The sequence below is a fragment of the Nelumbo lutea genome, chromosome 2 (genome assembly GCF_056320005.1).
Source record: "Nelumbo lutea isolate HS-2025 chromosome 2, American lotus-T2T, whole genome shotgun sequence".
Taxonomy (NCBI): Eukaryota; Viridiplantae; Streptophyta; class Magnoliopsida; order Proteales; family Nelumbonaceae; genus Nelumbo; species Nelumbo lutea.
Genome location: NC_142685.1, coordinates 31,753,229 through 31,774,092, shown reverse-complemented (window position 1 = coordinate 31,774,092; position 20,864 = coordinate 31,753,229). Strand labels below are relative to the sequence as shown.

The following is a 20,864-nucleotide window of genomic DNA, read 5'->3' as shown; positions in this document are numbered from 1 at the left end:
CCAGTTGACTCTCCCATCGACCCCAACCATAAATTAGGTGACAACTATGGTGAATCACTCAAAGATGTGAAACAGTTTCAGAGACTTGTAGGGAGATTGTTATACATTTCTATGACTCGCCCAGACATTGCATATGTTGTTGGTGTCCTCAGTCAATTCATGCATGCTCCTAGGTCTTCTCATCTTGAAGCAGCAGAGAGAATCCTCTGATATTTGAAGAAGTATCCGGGTACTGGTTTGTTGTTTCAAAAGCATGGACATTTGAAAGTTGAAGTTTATACAGATATAAATTGGGTTGGATCCCAAAGTGACAAAAAGTCTACTAGTGGCTATTGCACCTTCATAGGAGGGAACCTTGTTACATGGAGAAGTAAAATGCAAAATGTGGTAGCTAGATCCAGTGCTGAAGCTGAATATCGTGCTATGGCCCACGGGGTTGCTGAAGGCATGTGGATAAAGAATTTGTTGGGGGAGTTGGGTTTTCCAGTGACCAAACCTATAACTCTATTTTGTGATAACAAAGCAGCTATAAGCATTGCTGCCAATCCGGTGCTACATGATAGAACAAAACACATCGAAGTTGACAAGCATTTTATCAGAGAGAAAGTTATCATAGGCGAAGTGTGTACCCCCTATGTCACTTCTGAGAACCAGCTTGCAGACATCTTTACAAAGGGTTTAAACCTTTCCAGACATCATGATCTTTGTGACAAGTTGGGCATGATTGATATCTATGCTCCAACTTGAGGGGGAGTGTTGTCAGTTGTTTATGTTTATGTATTCAAGTTTAGTACCATAAGGGTACTGATGTATTTTCCTCTTTGATTACATTGTTCGGCTATACTAGTATAAATAATAATAGATCATTCTTTCGCCCCCTAAGTTCAACAGGGGCTTTCAGTCCTCTTGGCTCTCCTCTCCTCTCTCCCTCTCTTCTCTCCTCTTGTCTATCACTTGCTCTTGCTCTTGCTCAACAGAGAACATTATCGATGTTTCTACAACTTCTTGAGTTTTGGATGAGTGAACTATTTATAATGACGAGCTCCTGTCATCTCTCATCTTTTTTTTCCTGATAAGTACCTTTGCATTTGCATCCATTTATGAATGAGCTTTATGAGGGATGTATCAAAGGGGAGACCTAGCCAATCAAAACCCCATCATCATTTGAAATAGGGTTGGGTACCTTTCTCTTCTCCTTCGGATCATCTTCCTTCTTCTTTCCCCTGTGAGTTGTACTATTAAGTTTTGGTAGCAGAGCAAGTAATCCACCACCACCCGCACCTCCTCCTTTCCCTCCCTTGAGCATTGTCTAAAGGTTGTATTCCTGCAATTTTGAACATTAGCTATGACAGCAGAGTTTCACCTAGTCAGTCCATCTATGGCACATTGTCATGGTTTACATAATTTAATGACAGAAACTCATGATTGCCAATCCAGAGCTACACTTCGGCACTTGCAGCCATAAGATCAACATTTGCAGTAAACACATTGACAATCATGTCCGACACCTCATCGTTTTCAGTTAAGACAACATGGCACTCAACCCCGCAATTGCAATCATTAACATCTATCTGCAATTCCTTAATTGTGCTTCCTTTAAAAGCTTTACAGTAGCTGCAGTTCCCTGTCACACTCGGCTGCAATTAGGTAAACAGTAATCCTTGGTTATGATTCACTTACCACAAATTCAATTACCATTTGACAGAAAAAGCAAAGTGTTGCTCTCAGAAATGTGTCTATTAGTTTGTTAATCACATAATCCTTATTGTGGAAGATAATCATAACCACAGAGAGGAAGAAACCCAGTTATACTTTTGGTATTCCTAGCGCCTACATTCATTCCTAGAAGATAAGAGTCATGTTTGGAAAATAATTTTTCAAGTGATCCCGCCAAAGCAATCGTGGAGGATTCAAGAAGGTATTACTAAAAGAAATCGAACATTAAAACATCAAGGCAGAAGCTGGGTCAATCATGATTTTTCAAATTATGATCCACGACCCAAAACAACAAGGCCAACAACAAACTGCAGTAGAAAAGCCCCCTAACCAAATGATATATCACGTTCATCCTCAAAACCCACCACATAATCAAATTTTGAAAATAAAACAGATAGAATCATAGCGTGCAGAAAGGAAAACAAGTTTGAACAACGGAAACGGTTTCAGCAATTACTCAAAACAATTCAGACAAGCAAAACAAAGACATACCCAGACAACAGATCTGACGTCCGGTCGTCCGTCCAGCATCGCTGTCGGGGAGGATTGGCAAGAAAAAATGTACAAACAACAACAAGAACTTCGTTATCGATTCAAGCTATGACCAAGAGAGAGAGAGAGGATGGGAACGAATGAATAAATTGAGATGAAAGGAAAGCGGTCCCAGAGATTCCGGGGCTTGAGGATTCTCGTTCTCGTTGCCCATAAATCTGGCAAAGGTGAAGCGAGGACGACGAGGATATCGCCTCCCATCTAGGGCTGTGGCATGCTGGAACAGATGCCACGTGTCGCGAGAAGACAATCAAAGAGATCAAAGTCGTGTACCTGATTGGCAGCCACTCTTTTTCTTTCTTTGTACTTTTTATACTCCCAAGATATTTTTATTTGTTTGACTTTGACTCTCAAATCCAGATAATATTGGAGGGATAAAGTGGTAAATCCACATCAAACCCGATAATCGGGATTCTCTGGACCGACCCTCGCCGTTGGATGATATGGACAAACCGATAGAGCGGAGATTTATGATTTTATGGTGTTGACCTTGTCCGCCCTTGCGGAATCCAGAAATCACAAGTCAGAATTGCAAATATGGATAATAAATGTAAGTATAAATAATAAATAAATATCCAAATATTAGATATTTTCACTTTTTTCCTGCACTTATTCGCTGCATTATATATGAGGCACATGTCAGAGACTGACTGGTACTCTGGTAGTGCAGGAAACAATAATGTGCTTTGTTTTCTCTTATATATTTGTTGCGACATGATGCTATGATACCGGAAAAACTTACTGCCAATCAATCGGTATCATAAAAAAAAGGGTGAGCAATCAGATGGCATTCATCAAAAATTGAGAGGTGGATGAGAGCAAAAGCCAAAAATTATAAAATTTGCTTTGATTGAGATTCGAACACCTCACGCTTACTAAAGGGGGTGCTCTAACCAACTGAGCTATAAAAGTTATGTTATTGTAAATCAATAATAATATTTTTATAGTCTTTTAAAATAATTAAAAGCTATTTTATAAACATCACGACGATCAGAAGTTAAATGTGTCGAGATGGGTCTAGGTTTTGGGCCTTGGTTTTCTTTCCAAAGCCCAACCTAGCCCATACTTTAGACACACTAAAATATGTATGTATATTAACATATATTTTGTATTGTATTAAGTATTATATTAACATATATCCCAAATTTGGAGATGTTGGCTAGTAATGTGATTAATCATGATAGAAAGGTTTGCAATAAAGATATCTTTGGTGCTCAAGATTTTTTGGCACCATATAAAATTTATCTTAATTCTCTCTAATAATTTAGAGGACAAGATAGTTTGGACGTTCTCTCCGGATGGCAAGTTAGGATGGCCTACAATGAAGAATGTAGTATAAATGGTGGAATTGGTTATTCTGATAGAGGTCAGAATAATATTTAGAGACTAAATGTTCCGCCTAAGATTAAAGTTTTTCTCTTCCTCTTTAATTGCAAGCTTCCCACAAAGAATAAGCTTATTGCGAGAGGTCTTGACATTAATCCCAAATGTGGGTTTTATGGTGAAGAGGAGAACATTGACAATTTGTTCATAAGTGTAATATTGTTGAACAGATTTGGATGCTTGTTAACGTTGTGCTTCCAATTCCTAATGATAACGATGCGTCAATTAATGCCTGGTGGGATAGAATTGCTAAAGATCAAGGTTCAAATAACGATAAGTTGTTTAGAGATAAGATAGCAATTATTCTTTGGTTTATTTGGAAAAACAGAACTTAGAAATGCTTTAGTAATAAGTCATCTCCTCCTCAAGTTCTCATCAACAGAGTCTTTGACTATTGGAATGAGATCAAGAATAATACAATAATTGAAGTCAAGGAGAATTTGAAAGAATGGATGTCTATTGTATGGATCAACCCCAACCCCAACCCCAGACTCATTAAAATTAATTTTGATGCATCTTGTAGATAGGATGGTTGGTGTTCTATTTGCGTGCATTGCTAGGAACCATCATGGTGTTGTTCTTGATGTTAAGGCATACTTTATCGGTTTCTCGACAATTAACTTAGTTAAAGTTTGGGCAATGTGGGAAGTTGTTAACATTGCCTCTAACTTTAATGACTCTGCTATCATTATTAAAGGTGATTCCAAGCTTGTGATTATCTACCTCTGAAGGAAAGTACAACCTCAAGCGTCGTCAGTGAGAGCCTCAAAGTTGCATTGTGGATCAATGCAAGCATCAGTTTCAAACACATGTATAATGAAGTAAATCAAGCTATGGATTGACTCACCAAAAATGCTCCATTTAATTGTCCAATTAATGTTGAATGTTAGGGATGCTCACAGTTTGGTTAATTGAACCGTGGTGAGATTTTTTTAGACTGAACAGACATGTTCGGTTTTTAAATTCGATCAAACCGAAACTGAACCAATGCAACCGGTTAACCGTGGTTTGATTTTTTGGTTTTTTATGCACTAAAAATTAAAAAAAAAAAGGAAAAAACCTAGTGAGTGTCAAGTAAGATAGAGATAGAGAGAGAGAGAGAGAGAGAGAACATATAGTAGGTCTGGGTTGCCTGGCCCGTCAAGGAAGAAGAAGAGTCAAAGAGAGGGAGAGAGAAGAGAGAGAAGAGAGAGTGAGACAGTTGTTAAGATGAACAAAAGCTCTAGCCAACTACAGAGTGCCCAGTTTCTCCTCCTTTAGATCGTCCTTCTCTTAGCAAGTTAGCATCTCTCGATCATGGCGAAACAGACAAAGAAGGCACTCTTGAAGGCTGAAGCAGCCAAAGGTGTTCCTATGTTTGAAGAAAATCGGAAAGGCGAAAAGGCCCGGGAACTGGAAAGGTGGAAACCATTTCTGGTGTGGAAAAGCATTGGTTTAGGCCTTTGGGTTCAAGACACCAAGAAAACTCAGAGAAGCTATTGAAGTTTGAAGACTTGAAGTAAGTCTTGAACTCAGAGAAGCATTGGTAAGGCACGTCCAGACTGTCAAAGCCAGACTAAGAGACTGCCACTACTAGATAGCCCAGACTGGCAGTGACAGGTTTGATTTTCGAAGAAAATGCCAGAAACTGAACCTTGTTATTCGATTTAAAAAAATAAAAATAATATATATATATATATATATATATATATATATCGGTCGGTTCGGTTAACCACTGGTTTTTTTAAATGGTTAACTGAAACTTTCAGTTTTTAGAAAACATCAAACCGAAACCAAACCGACCAGTTCAGTTAATCGATTTTTTGTTTCGTTTCGGTCGGTTTGGTTTTTTGGATTTTTTTGCTCACCCCTACTAAATGTATCCCGTTTGATCTTAGTGTAATTTGCTTTTCTTATTCTTGGGGAAGAGTTATCCTCTAATTGTGTAACTCCTCTTTTTCCTAACAAAAAAAATATTATAATGACACTTGTAATATGTAATTTCATATCATGTAATGTACAATATAAAGTTTATATATGTTTCTATGGCATACTATTTATTTATATTTAAAGCCATAGGTCCAATCCATTGTGATACCCCTAATTTAGGTTGTGTTTGGCATTTCACACATTTATGACTTTTGTCCTTTTTCAATTATAATAAGAAGAAAAGTGGGATTTATGAGCATGTGGTCAGTGCTTATAAATCCTTTTTATTTTGTCTAAAAAGGAGAAAAAACCATGGATAGAAAAAGAGTTCAACATTGTTTTTTCTTTATATTTCTTCTTATCTAGACCTATGCTTTTATAATATTTATTTGCAAAACAAGAAAATATTTACATATTCAAAAAAATATTGGTTGTTGCATTGATATTTGGTAACTTCTATATCATGAAATTAAATAATAAGAGATGCATTGTTTAAGCCTATATGGAAGATAATAAGCTAGGGTTAGATCAAAACAACCTATTCTAAATAACTTTGATTTTTCAAAACAACTAAATCTATAAGAAGTATTTCACCATAACGATAAAACCTATACACCTCAAAAAGAAGAAAATATTGAGTTTTGAGCTAAATTCTGGTGTTAGGGTAACATCTCACATATATACTTGTTCACGAACTAAGCTTTACCTCTTTATTAACAAAATAAATTCAGGCCAAATCTTGAGCTCAGCTTGACCATTGAGCCTAAGACTAGCCCTTACTAAGGTTTTCAACCCGTTGTTGACCCAAACGATTAAACCATTTGAACCATCACCCGCTTGATTTTTCGATAATGTTGACAGAGTCAACAAATCGTCGACCTAGTCACCATGTTGCGTGTTGCATGCTAACTATGTATGCAAACTTTGGAAGGCAATAACGTTGCACTCCGATGTCTGATTAGGGTGATTTGTTTTTTTGATTTTGGGTAACTTTTTTGAGATCCATGTATCCCAAGGAGTCGCAGGCGCCTTGTCCTGCTATTTATGTGAAAAAAAAACTTTTTGGTCTCAAATCGCAATTTTTTTAATATTTTTATATGTAAAAAATCAAAAACTAAATTAAAAACATATATTAAATATAAAATAATACATATATCATATATAAAACATAATTATACACCATTTATTGATAAAATATGTATTTGTACATATATACACACACACACATATGTGTGTAGGCACTAATGTGGCACTGTCTGAACTGTTTGACCCAAACAATCGAATCGATGACCCGTGACCTAGAGGCAAAAACATTTTGGCCTCCGGGCCATTTTTTAAAACACTAGCCCATACTATAAAGGTTGAAGCTCAAGCCTGAGACTGAAGCTTGACCTATAAATTGGAAAAAAAGTTTTTTTTTTTGTTTTTTAATCATTAAAATTTGATTTATTTATATTAAATGACCTTAGAACCCAAAACGTTGAAAGTTCTCACTATGGATTGAAAAAATGGGAAGAGAACAAATAAACAAATATTATATATTATATAAAATATGTTTTTATTACATAAATATTATTGGGCTTGGATCGGACTTTTCTGAGAAAGTTTAAGCCTAGTCTGAAAATAGTTATGCCTAGTGTTTTGGGTCAAGCTTGAGTATGCAAGCCTAAAATAATGTCCAAGCCTGACAAAGAATGGGTCGAGCCAAGCCAATACATGTTTACTCACATATAAGGCCTATATCAACTCTAAAAAGTGCTTCCAAAACCTATATAACACACATCAAGTTAAAATAAAAGCTAACCATACTAATTTCAATCGATATTGATTTTATAAGATAAATAATCATGAAAATTGCCTCACCACAACCTAACATAGTAAGATTTGAAACATGAAATTAAATGTTTAAGATGAATTCCTAAATTTATTATAATTGTCGGTACATAATTTTTGCTAGATTTTCTTAAAAATCCATTGCAACTTCTTGGATAAAAGGGGAAAGAAATTAAAGGAAATAGACAAAACAAAAATAGTATTTTGGGAGAATGACCAATCAGCCCATATCAGAATTTTATAGCCCCATAGTACAGGGGGAATGCATCCTGATCGTGAATTGTTGCCAAATTCATGGGCATGATGTGGTTTATAGGGCGGGAGAGGGCTAGTAGTAGGGGGCTGGAATTCAGAATTCTGCATCAGGTATATTCGTACTTCTTCGTAGTCTTTTTTTATTTGCGTAGGTGGTGTTTGGAAGTCTAAAGTTTGTTGCCCTTGAAGTCTAACTAAATTTTACTATAACAATAGCTTGATTTTATGCTTGAAGTTTTTGTTTATCAAAATGGCCAATGTAGTTTATATTAATGAATACTTAATGGATCAAGATTGGGTGGTTAATGTGATAAGATAAAGATGAAGAGGTTGAGACAAAGTTTGATAGCTTCAACATAAACTTTGCTTTAAATTGGTTATGTATTCCCCTATTTATAAATGTGTGATGTGTTACCCAAATATTATTTTTTTCCTAAACTTTTGAGTGTAATTTTTTTTTTTTTTTGTAGTGGAGAAGTAGCATTGGAGAAAATCGAATGACTTTAATGCAAATGCGTGAAGCAAAAATGAAAAAAAAAAAAAGAAGAAAAACAATTCACACAAGATTTTTATAGAGGTTCAACCAAACTCAACCTACATCATCTTTTTAGGCACACCACATAAGAATTTCACTAAAATTAGTTGGACTTCTGAATGCTAGTCAAATCAAACCAACAAGGCTTTTGGGTGCTTGCACTACTTGAATTGGTTGAACTTTTGAGTATCAACCAAACATAAACAGTTAACTTATAGGTACTAACCAAACCTACAATGGTGTTCTCTTTTGAACACCTAAATAAAGCATATACAATAATGCAAGATCAATACAAATGAAATGCCTCTCAATAAATTGATAAAATAATTACAAACAAAGTAGCCCAATATGCAAGATAACATAAGAATACCCTAAGCTTGAATTGGTTTTTCTCACTATTTGTTTTGAGTCATTTAGCTCATAAGGGACTCAACAAATCTACTATTTTAAAGATTTATGAATCCCTCTTGTTTTCCTTGATAAACACTTTGAAACTAACATGGTTGTCATCTTAATTTCTTATTCTTATAGTTTTTTGTAGGTAAAACAATATAGCCATTATTTGACTATTATTGAACCATTGGAGTAGGGGTGCAAATGAACCAGGTCATGATCCAATCCAAATTTAAGTTCATTCCTATTTTGGTGGTTTTGGATATCCCCTGTTGGATCTTCAAATCAAATAAAATAGAATAATAGGACCTAATTAAAAAGTGGATCAAAATCAGGTCACCCATAAAAATAGTAAAAAATGCTTATATTTTTGTTTTTCTTTATATAAATTTATATGTTTTTTGTTCCTTTAATAATTTGTCAATTTTTACATAAATTAAATTGAATCATATCAAACTCAGATATCTAGCATCCTTAACGATTTGAATTTGAATCGACCTTTGCAAGATCCAATTAGATCATTGGATCAAATTGAATATAAGATTTATATTATTGGATCATATTTATATATTTGAATTCTCTTTGATATGTTTGCAGTCCTATGGTAGAGTGTAATCAATCTTCTATTAGAACTCTTTAAATACAATTTCTAACTTATTTAAATTTTTTTCCAAAGAGGAAATAATCGCTAGAGCTCAAATGATTGAATATCAATCACATGAGAAACTTTTTTTGTGTAGTAGTTGACTACTTAATTTACCTAGATATTGTTGTCATAAATAGCCTATTAGTAATTTTTGATAGTTGCCTACTAGGTGATTCGAGTAGTAGATTGTGAAAGGTAGTCAACTCCTAATTGTAGGTAGTCGACTACTCACTATTAATAGTCTTAGAGACTATAAATGTTTTAATTCAAAAGATTCAAGAATCATTTACTTAGACTTCCAAACTGAGGGGTGGCTCAGTTGGTATATTAGCTGGTTTGCTCGAGCATAGACCCAAATTCTTGTAACCACCCACTCTGGGAAGGGGGTTATTAGTGTGGTGTGTAACTGTGTATCACCAAATACCCAAAAAAGAGGATTTATAAATTTAGGATTTTATGCATTTAAGTCAACAAATGACTTCAGAAACACCTAAGAATTAGACCTACTTATAGTTATTGGTCTCTAAAGTCTAGTTATTTGAGTTTGTTCTCATTTAAGCCCATTAAGTTTATCTTAAACCTGGTTACATCAAGTCTTAAAAAACATAAAACAAATTAATACTTGATGCCCCTTTTCTTCTTCTTTCTTCTTGGTAGCTATCATATTCTTTGAAGAGTATTTGATCTATTATATGAATTAGTTGCACATTCTTCCCTCATATCAACAAATGTTTCTTCAACACTTTTAAGCTTAACTAAGGTGTGTTTCATTGCAACTGTTCACTTACTTTTCAAAATATTGGTACTCTCAATGAGTTTGTTATCATTAAAACACATAGGGTTAACACGATGTATTAATTAGATTTATTAGTACAATTTTATGAACCTTTCTTTGATATTTCACTTGGTATTAGAGCCTAAGGTTAAGTAAGCCTAAAGATCCTTCAATGTGGTCATACTCTTTCAATAGGTGACCAAAATTTTTCCCACCCACTAAATCTAGTCTAATCTCTTTTACATTTATTGTCATTTTCCTTAATGTTATTCATTTGTCAATTTAGATATATTATTTTCTATATTTATCCAACATTATTTCTCTTAGCACCATCGATCACTATAGTTGCTCCATTTATGGTATTTTCATCAATGATGTTTCGATAATATATCACTTCCTTTCTCAATTTCAAATTCACATTGCCACTATTACAAATTGCCTATGCATCGACCTTTAAAAGAAACCTTGGATAAATTTTCCCATTAAGGTTATTCTAATATCGAGGATAAGGCATCGTTGAACAATGTTATCACCATCTTTTCCACACTCATTTCGGTTGAACTTCTCTATTATTGCCATGAACACATGATCATTGACATCAATTCACTAACAATCTAAATCATCAAAACATTAAAAACTTACTTAAATTTTCTCTAATATCACCTTTGCTCTTCATTTTAGGGCCCACTAATGTGTGATAATTGGTGACCCAATAACTTATTGCTATGACAAACTTCAAATACTAGTGGGTCCTCTAGAGATGCAACTAAGTACAATGAAGGGGATGCCCATGTATTTGGTTAGTTTAAACTATAGGTGATGATATTTTAGACTTTTGGATGGTGACATTTGGTAAGTGTTTAGTTTGATATATATCTTTCTCTTAGATAAGAGCTTATTTTCATGTCTAAATAGTCTATTTAAATTTGATTAAATATTGTGTTCAAGTTGTTAATTAGGGTGGTTGTTACAATTTCTCAGAGTAATTATTTGTGATTATGAAAACTATTAAATGTTAGGAGAGTCGTTCATAAATTGACTTCCATGTGTTCAAGAAATGACAAGTCAACTAACCTTATGCCTTAGACATGTTTATTATGGAACTAGCAAGACAATATTTAGTTGAAAAGTCGAATTACATGAATGAACTCCAATGATCATTCACCATTGTATTGTAATTGTTAAGGATAATATAATTGGTTCTAGAGCTAAGAATATATGAATAGATGAAGGAGAAATTTGTCAAAAGATTGGAGTTTGAATGGAGTTCAATGAATTTAGATAAAAAGGGAGTAAATATAATGACAATGATATTTACGATGCTAACATTATTAAGGAATTATTTTTGCGCAAGAGAGGTTTGATGGAGTCTAGAGCTTTGTCTTTATTTATTTATTTGTTTATTTTGGGAAAGGGGAAAGTGGTGACAATAACCAGTGAAGGTGGCATTCAATGGCATTGAAGTGGCATTTGAACTTTTTTTTTTTTTCAAAAATTAAGTAGTCATTTGGTTAAACATTTAGACACATCTCTAAGTTTTGAAAAATATTATTGAATTCATAGATATTGACTCACTTCGAAATAAACATTCACCACTAAATTGAAAAGATCAATTCTATAAATTGTTCTTCAAAAATCCAAAATATCCATATACTAATATAACAATTACACATTATATAATAATATAACGTAATAAGGCATACTACATATTACGTTAAATATGATTTATTAAAATATGTGTTGTATCATATATAATATAATATTTTATATTTATAATATATATCTATATATATATATATATATATATATATATATATATATACATGTTATGATGCTACGTTATATAATATTTAGATGGTATTTGATACCATTCTTGTTTTCTTAGAAGACAATGCAGCATTGCATTGTTTTAGAATGACTATAAATGTTGTTTGGTAGTGTTGTTGCTACCTAAACAAATGCACTAGCATTATACACAAATTTTGTTTGGTAACAATATAATATTGCTATCATATCGATGCTGAATCATCCAATGGCTAAAAGCATTGGTGAGGCATAGCAAGATAATGAGGGTTTTTGGTTCCGTTTACGTTTATTTAATAAACATTTTATACTTGTGCGACTACAAAGTTAAGAAACACATTTAATGAAGGCATTTATGACACATAGGCGCCATTAGGCACCACATCAGCAAAATGTCAATAAACACCTACCCATTCTATGAAGCTCCAAAATGAAACTTCCTGAAATGGAAGAGGCACACAGAAACCAAAATTTGTAAAAAGCAAAGTTCGATACACAAATGCAACTAATGAGGCATTTGCTGATGGGGTGCCTATGTGGCACCATCAATAAACGTTTACCTAATAAACATAAATGGAACCAAACATATACAATGTCATGAAATATATTTCATAAAACCTTATCTTTCTCAAATTACAAGTTAATACATTTTTTTTAGTTTTTTTAAATAAACAATTCACCAAATAAAAGATTAAACCATTTAGTCAAGATGCTGAATTGGTGTCTATGTGGTAATGAAACAAACAAGGGACCAATGGCATCAACTGCCACATATGGCACTATTTAATTTGGACTTAGAAGAATAATTCTTCGAGTTCAAAGGTAGAGAATGTCGAACAATAATTGCTTACACACGTTAGAATTCTCAATGCAAGGAATGGTGTGGGCACAGCCTTGCCCAGAAGCCGATTTCGACATCGCTTGTCATAATCCTACACGGGCTCTTCCGGTGGGCCGTCTAAGACCAGACTGACCATTAACTAACCATCCGACGTGGAGCCCCCCTGTTGGACCTCCAACGTCATGCCCCCTTTTGAATCTGACCACGCTAGCAGTAGGCACAGACATCGTCAAACCCATCATACGTATTATTCAAACAAGCCAAACCAAGGGTAACATTTCCGTAATAACTTTTTCCAAGTATGATGTATAATACATTTATACCGAAGGAAGCCTATAAAATAAATACCCCAAAAAAGAAAGCCCACACCCGCATAAAGTGACCCGAACCAAACCCGCTAGATTCGGGTCAGTACACGCTGACATGGCGACAAGGTGTTTCTCTCAACCGACCTACGAACCTCTACAATTATTTATTAATAATTTGAAAAATTATATTTTATTGGTCTCCACTCTTATTTCTCCTCGGACTTTCTGTCTTTTTCTTGATTTTTGCATTAATTTAATAATGTTTTTTTTGCTTTTTAAGGTGGAGGGGGGGGGGGGGGTGACAAAAGCCGTGTTCTAAGCCCACTCTCTCTCCACTCTCTCTAATGATTCGTTCTCTCGCTGTAATGTGAAGACTTTATACGAGTCTGCTAACCTAAAAATCTCTCTCTTCCTTCTGAACCGCCTTTAAAAAAAGGAAAATATTATATTTATTTTTATTTATTTATAAAAAAAGGAAAAGCAGAAACCCTAGAAAAAGCTTCGTTGCATCTCTATCCTCCTTTCTCTCTTTCTCCGCTTTTCTTTGTCGAAGAGCAAGCCAGTCATCCCGAATTCAAGATCTGTGAAACGAAGATGGAGGTTTCACGGATTTGAGGTTAGATCTCGAACCTATGATTGATTTCGTCTTGGTTCCTTGGTTTTCTAGGTTTGATTTTGTTGGTATTAGGGTTTTGTTGAGTTTGTTAGGATTGATATATGTTTGCGGGTGATTTAGGGTTTGTTTGATTGGGGTTTTTGCAGATCTGGCTGGAGGAAGTCGAGACACGGTAGATCGGTTGGGTTTTGGAGGTTCTTTTGCTTTATGGTTTGGTTACAGATCTGGGTCTGAAGGGGTTGCTGTTTGATCTCGTTGCCTCGCTGCGAAAATGTCGATTTTATCGAAGGGTGATTCGATTCACATCAGGGAAGTTTGGAATGACAATCTCGAGGAGGAATTCGTTTTGATTCGTGAGATCGTGGACGACTACCCGTACATCGCTATGGATACCGAGTTCCCTGGGATTGTCCTTCGGCCTGTGGGCAATTTCAAGACCAGCTCCGATTATCATTACCAGACTCTGAAGGCCAACGTTGACATGCTGAAGCTGATTCAATTGGGCCTGACTTTTTCCGACGAGGCAGGGAACCTTCCGACGTGTGGGACCGACAAGTACTGCGTTTGGCAATTCAACTTCCGTGAGTTCAATGTTAGCGAGGATGTTTTTGCGAATGACTCAATCGAGCTGCTGCGCGAGAGCGGGATCGATTTCAAGAAGAACAACGAGAAGGGTATCGACGCGCATCGGTTCGGAGAGCTCCTCATGTCCTCTGGAATTGTGTTGAACGATAGCGTGCTTTGGGTGACCTTTCACAGTGGATACGATTTTGGCTACTTGCTTAAGCTCCTGACGTGCCAGAACTTGCCGGATACGCAGGCTGGATTTTTCAATCTGATAAAGATGTATTTCCCAAATGTGTATGACATCAAGCATCTCATGAAGTTCTGCAACAGTCTTCATGGTGGGTTGAACAAGCTTGCGGAGTTATTGGAAGTGGAACGTATTGGTATCTGTCACCAAGCCGGGTCTGATAGTTTGCTTACCTCTTGTACATTCAGGAAGTTGAAAGATGCTTTCTTTAATGGCCAAACCGAGAAATATGCCGGTGTTTTGTATGGCCTCGGTGTTGAAAATGGACAGAATACTCACTGAAAAGGAAAAAAAAATAATAAAAATGAAAAACTCTTTGTTTGAATACATCCTGGTGTGAATCTCTTCTCTCTATGTATACCTTCGGCCTTGCTAAGTTATGAATTTTCTCTTTTTCTTTTCTTCTTCCTCTCGATTTTCTTTCCAGAATGTTGTGGACGTGCAATTAGTTCCGCATGTGCATGAGGAATCATATCTATGGAACTGCAATTTGCCTGCGACATATATACTTCAGTAATCTTAGCTAGGGTTATTTAAAACCTAAAATGCAGTCAGCATTGTTCTATGGGCATGTTCATAACGGGAAACATATTTCTTTAAATATCTTTTTTTTTTTTTTTTTTTCCTTTTGTGTCTCTTATATTTGGGGGGGGGGGGGAGGTGGTGGTGGGTTAGGTACTTGTGTTGGCGTGAGGAAGGGTGGGGATGGAGATTGGTGAGATTGCATGAGCTGGACATTGTTGCTAGCTTTAAAGAGTCTTGGGTCTTTCAATGCTTGTTATGTTATTAAATGTAGCAAAATTGTTCTTCAGACACCAATCTATGCTTACCCATCTCAACATAAGAGATTTTGGGAACTTGGTTTCCTTTTCTTGTATTAATTGAAAATTTCCATCAGTTTAATTTCTAAGATGGCTAAGCATGTTATGGAATGTTGAAACCCTCCAATGTGATTCTGCAAACCGCTTGTTGCCTCCTAGGTTGAGATATCTTTGGTATTCGGTATTTTTCTTTTCGACAGTAACATGTAGGCTTTTGTAGTTCTTTATTTTATGTATCCTACCTTATCTACTTGGATGCAGAAGGCATTTTTGACCTCATAGCTTAGCCCCTTTAATTGTTTCTCATTATTGTGGAAATCTCGAGTCTTGAGGATTGGTAGATAGAGTTTTTATGTGCTATATGTCTTTTCTTTTTCTTTTTCTTTATTTTTTTCCCTTCTATGCTTGCTGTTGCTTTCATTGTAATAATAGTTAATATTCTTTACATGAGTGGGGATATTTTGCTTGATCATTGTGTAGGATTTCTATCAGGCTGATGTTAGTTGTACAAGGACTGTTATTGAGGATATTGGCCTAGATTCATCTTTTTGTTTGGAGTCTTTGGTCTTTGTGTTTATTTATACCAACGATTTTTTTTTGCAATATTTATTGTTATTTATTAAAATGCAAAAAGTTGAAGGTCAAGTGAAGGAGAGATGCCTTGCTCAGCATTATTGGTGGGCCTCAACAGAAGGAGAGATGGGTCTGTTTGTTGATCTTATTCTGCATGGATTGCAATTCTTGTCTTCATTTATGCTTCTTATTGAAATCTGATCTGAAGCATGTCATGTTACTTTCTTCTATACGTTAAAGAGTATGGGTACTCATTTTGCTGATCCAGTGTATGTATCAAGAACCTTCAAACTGCTTTTTGGTGCATAACACATCTAATTTTCTTTTATTGAAAGAGATTTCATATTCATTAATTGCTTTTGTTAAGTTGGAGAATTGGAACACACTAAAATGAAAATAAGATGCGCTATTTATCGTCTCTGTCATTACTTTCAAAATTTAAACTCTTTGGAACTTAACCTTTATACTGAAAACTCATATTTAAGTGGTGGGCAACAAGCAACATTTGAAACCTTCTGTATTAGTGGTGGTTTAGTGGCCTTTGCTCTTATGGCAGGTGATGGAGCGCAATTCGGCCGGTCTTAGCTGTCAACGATTTCGCTTCTGACTGGAGCAACGGGAAGCCTGAAACGGAGAAGATGAGGGAACTCCAGGGGGAACCTGGTGAGATAACTCTGAAGCTCAAGTTAGTATTCTCTCAAAGGCAAAGTAAAGACCAGATGACGCAAAGTTCACATACCTGGTTGTTGGGGGTAGGGGGCCTTTTATAACCACTTCGCGCACTCACTCTGAGGCCTCTGTCAGGTCGGGTATGATTACCTCTGCTTCTACCGGTTCGGGTGTCATCCTTTCTGCTGGGATAGAACCGCCACTGCTCCTTGTTGGAGCCATCTCTATAACTGGAGATGGCGGTGTCAGGTGGCGGTGGCAAGTGGCCGTTTGAAGTGCGACCATCAAGCGTCAGATCCCAAGTCAGTCAGGTGCGTCGCTCCTGGGTACGAACTTCCTCGGTGTCAGGCATGGTACGATTTGTTCAGTTTGGCGTCCTGGAGGCGAAGTGTTGGAGTGATGAGCGAGGTGAAGTCTTGAGTTCGGAGGTATGTCCTGTCGCCATAGTGCAGGCCAGTTCGGTGAGGTGTGTCCCGAACTGCTATAAGGCAAGCCAGTTCGGGTTACTGTCCTTTGAGTGGCTTGGGGCCTAGGGAGAGTTCGGGCTCCTAGTAGGGAGTTCGGACTGTTGATAGGGGAGTTCGGTCCGTTGGTTCCTCCCCTTGGTACTTACGCCTTAGGCGCGCTTTCGCGCTGAGCTGTTGCCTTTGCCACGTGTTGCGTAACTATGAGGTCGGGCCAAATCTTCCTTCATTAGCAGGCTTTACTGGAAAGCAGTTATAGAGGTAGTCTGTAGACTCAGGTGTTTAGCTTGACAAGGTTAGGAATGGAGTCAATTCAGGAGTCATGGTGTTGAGTTGGGAAGTCATGTAAAAAAATTACAATTTAGAATTTTATAAAGTATGCTTATGTGGCATTACATTTTATATTCATAATAATTTATTTCATTCCCATAATCATAAATTGTAAATTTATAAGTTTGGATAATTTGCACTAATAGGGTAAAGCTCAAATTGAGCATATGGCCAATCTAGAGAACCCCCTATATAATGGATAATTTAAATTGACAATAGGATTCCTCTGTGGCAAAAAAGAGGTGGGGTTGTCTAGGGTGATACCATACTTGATCAGGAAACCTTTCTTATTAATTTATTTGAAAACTTAAGAAATGAATGCAAAATAAAATAAATATATTACGGATAAATTACTTTTTAACTTACTAATCCCTTGTAGTTTGGGATAGGATTACTTATTTCGCCCCTCTATTAACATTTTATCAACCACCCCTATATCAACATGTCCTCACTCAGTTTTAGTGACAGAAAGTGTTTACATGACATTTAAAAGTGTTCAAAAGTCCATTTTACCCTTGTATGCTACCTTCTTGCTCATTAGATGGAGACAGATATCCTTATTTATATTTTTTAAAGGGACACTTTTGTCCTGCATGAGGTTAAGGTGGGAGTGGAAAGTTTGAAACAAGTTCTAGAAAATAAAATTAAAAAAAATTGAAATGGTAAAATTATATTTAGTTACTACAACTGAGCTTATTTTATAAATTTCAAAGTACATATTTTAGAGGTAAAACTAACATTCTATTACCAAGGGCAATTTGGTAAAATGCCTTTACCTCTTTTATTTGTTCTTGAAAAAGATAAAAGTAATGATGCAATGTATTGATTCTGAGCTTATATCCCAAAAGAGCAGAAACCCTGTACAATAAATTACTGTACAGAATATTGTAACCCATGTTCGACCCTTCACAGACTGTTTCTCCAAATAAAAAAGTTAATGTGAGGTACACACCTCAACCTCTTGTGCATCAGCAGCCATGAAAAGATCATACCAAAACCTTTTTAAGCAGCATATCTTCCTGGGGATGTATAGCTATAAAAAAAATTTTAGCATTTTTCTCCACCCAAATGTCCTATAAGATAGCAAGGGGGAAAAAGGTTCCATCCTACAGTTCCCCTTCTGCTCAGCCCCTTTAGATGCCAGCTTCTGAACAGTTCTTCTAATGAGGCTGGAAATCACAAATTCACTCCGAACGCCCCCCAATAACCACCGCCAGAGTTTGAAAGTGCAACTACAGTGCAAAGATGGTTGACTATTTCCTGTTGACTTGAACAAAGACAACAATTGTCATACTGCTGTTGATAAAAAAAATAAAAAACAATTGTCATACCACCCATATGGTCCCTTAGTGGCTCCACAGGAGATGCTGACATGGTGAAGCAGAAGTCATGGCCTCCTTGAGTGGCTCAAGCCTCAAGGGTTGTTAGAAGGCTGCACCATTCATCACTACTAGTTTGTGAAAACTGCCAATGTCATATTTATATGGGCTACCAAGGTGGGTTGTGGCCCATTTGGATTGGCTCACTTCATTAATGAGATAGAGACAACTTGAATTCTTAGTCCTCTATATGAGATGGATTCCGAGGAGGAGATGGACTCCATAATCATCACAGATGACTTAGTTAGAATGGGAGAGTAGAGATTTTTTTTTTGGTACAGTACCTTTTACATCCTCTCATGCACTTGTTATTGATTTTTCTCTAATTAATATATGTATTCCTTAAAAACAAATTTAGTCTTTCTGGAAAATCTGGATGCAAATCTAAATTCTGTCTTGGTTAAGTATTTAAAGATAAAGGGATTTGGATATTCTGTTAAAGAATTCAATTGTTCTTTGAGAGTTGAACAGTTAATTGTGCTCTGTTTGAATTAATTAGTTGTGTGCATTGTTCTAGTTAGAACTTGCTTTATTCACTATTTTGTACCTTTTCTGATCCAATGTCTTCTTTCTTAGGTAGACTACACATGTAGCTGGATGGGTTAATGTTATGACTTGTGTATTATGAACTCCCAAGATTAGAAGCTTTGTGTTTTTTTGATTGCTAATTGACTAACAGCTTTGGATTACCTTCCATGATTCCATCCGTGCTGTTGATTTGAAATAGTTTCCCTGATTTATTTACCGTTTTATCGGTAGGATTATTGACCCTTGCAGGTGCAGGTATAGGCAGATAGGCTGAGAGGTGATTAGATAGAAGTAATCTAGAGTAATTCATCAAGGGGCTTTCTTTCTGGGTTAGGTGGCTTTCATGTACTGTTAGTGTAGCTTGCTTATAGAAGTAATCTATAAGCATAGAACTAACCAGTTAAAATTCTTTTCAATAACCGTGAAGTGTTATCTTCTTTTTCTATAATTATTTCCTGACCTAATAAAGGTAAAAAGAAGTGATTTTACTTTTTAGTTGCAATCTTGGTAACCATCAGCATGGCAAATACACAGAAAACAAGAAATAGTAACAATAGAATTGAGTGTACAATTTGGAAATCAACACCAGGAATCAATTTTTGAACACATTTCCCGTGGTCATGAAGTTGGTTATGTTGTACTACAGAAGGTATGTTTTACTCTTTCAATGTTGATCACTTTAGATTGCATTCTGCTTTTATATCAACTTTTATGCCTTTACAACTATTCTTGCATGAGTTTTGCTTAGATGAGCATGTTAAGATCGATGAATTGGTAATGTTATGATGTTGTAATACTGAACCATCGAGTAGCAGCCATAAATGGGACAAATAAGTTGATTGAGATGGGGAGACAGGGCTGAAAAGAGCATATATTAAGGTAAAGAAAAGATGGTTTCAAGTCACTTTTCAATGAAGGACAAGGTCTTAGAACAATGGAGGGAGATCCATGTAGTGATCCAAATGGATTAGGCTGTAGTCATGACTCATGATACTTAGATAGCGTGCAGATAGGTTTGCTTAAAACTCTTGATTCGATTCATCAGTGGTGTTGGTTATGAAGTTCCTTTAGTTGCTGATAAAAAAATTGAAGTTCCTGAAGTTGTGTTCTCATCAGTTGCAAACAATTAAAACATATACAGTAGGATGTTGCTCATAAAAAAGGATTTTTTTTGGTATCCAACCAAAAAAATAAAAAAAAGGATAAAAAAATCATATAATGATACCCATGCTCTACAGCTTATAGCACCCAACAGCAAATAATGATTTGGTAGTTATTGTAATAGAGTGAAGGCTTCAAATGGTTGATCATCATTAGTAATATTTCTGGGCTTAGAGTGGTTAGAAACTGAAAGCTTTCAGTTATTTATTTCCAATTCCTGTGGAATGTTAATGTTCATTGCGATTTTACAAGGATTACAGTGAGAACGAGTGGATCAAATAGTTAGATACTCTACAGAAGAGATTATACAAAATGGGTCCTTCACATTTGCTGACATATTTCCTCTACATTGTTTCTAATTATTTAACCATGTTGGAAATGAGATGCACATTTGGAATTCTACAACATGTCTTGTCTCCAAGGCTAACGAGTGATATATTTGACTGGGAAACTGAGGAACTGAATTAGATAGCAGATAGTGACGGGGAAGCAAGGATGGAGTGTTTACAATGGGTTCTTTTTGGTTTTTACTAGAAGTTAGTTGATGGTCAGGGATGCAGT

At 35.8% G+C, this 20,864-nt stretch overlaps 1 protein-coding gene and 1 pseudogene across 6 annotated transcripts in view; one reads left to right on the top strand and one right to left on the bottom strand.

Annotated features, from left to right (window-relative positions):
- LOC148869655 (uncharacterized) overlaps positions 1–2,554 on the bottom strand; it is a 36,631-nt gene extending 34,077 nt beyond the window's left edge. The window contains exons 1-2 of one of the 5 annotated variants that reach the window (XM_088973277.1): positions 2,209–2,437; positions 1,509–1,637 (exon numbers count right to left, since the gene is read on the bottom strand). The gene's annotated coding sequence lies outside the window, so the exon portion shown is untranslated. Of the gene's footprint in view, positions 1–1,183; positions 1,294–1,508; positions 1,638–2,208 lie in introns of those variants that run through there. The other 4 variants (XM_088973276.1, XM_088973278.1, XM_088973273.1 and 1 more) reach the window with 4 other exon arrangements.
- Positions 2,555–13,166: 10,612 nt separating this feature from the next.
- On the top strand, positions 13,167–14,705 carry LOC148869654 (putative CCR4-associated factor 1 homolog 7 pseudogene; annotated as a pseudogene). Its single transcript, XR_016107251.1, has 2 exons — positions 13,167–13,564; positions 13,711–14,705. The product of XR_016107251.1 is annotated as a putative CCR4-associated factor 1 homolog 7 pseudogene (transcript).
- Positions 14,706–20,864: the final 6,159 nt, after the last annotated feature.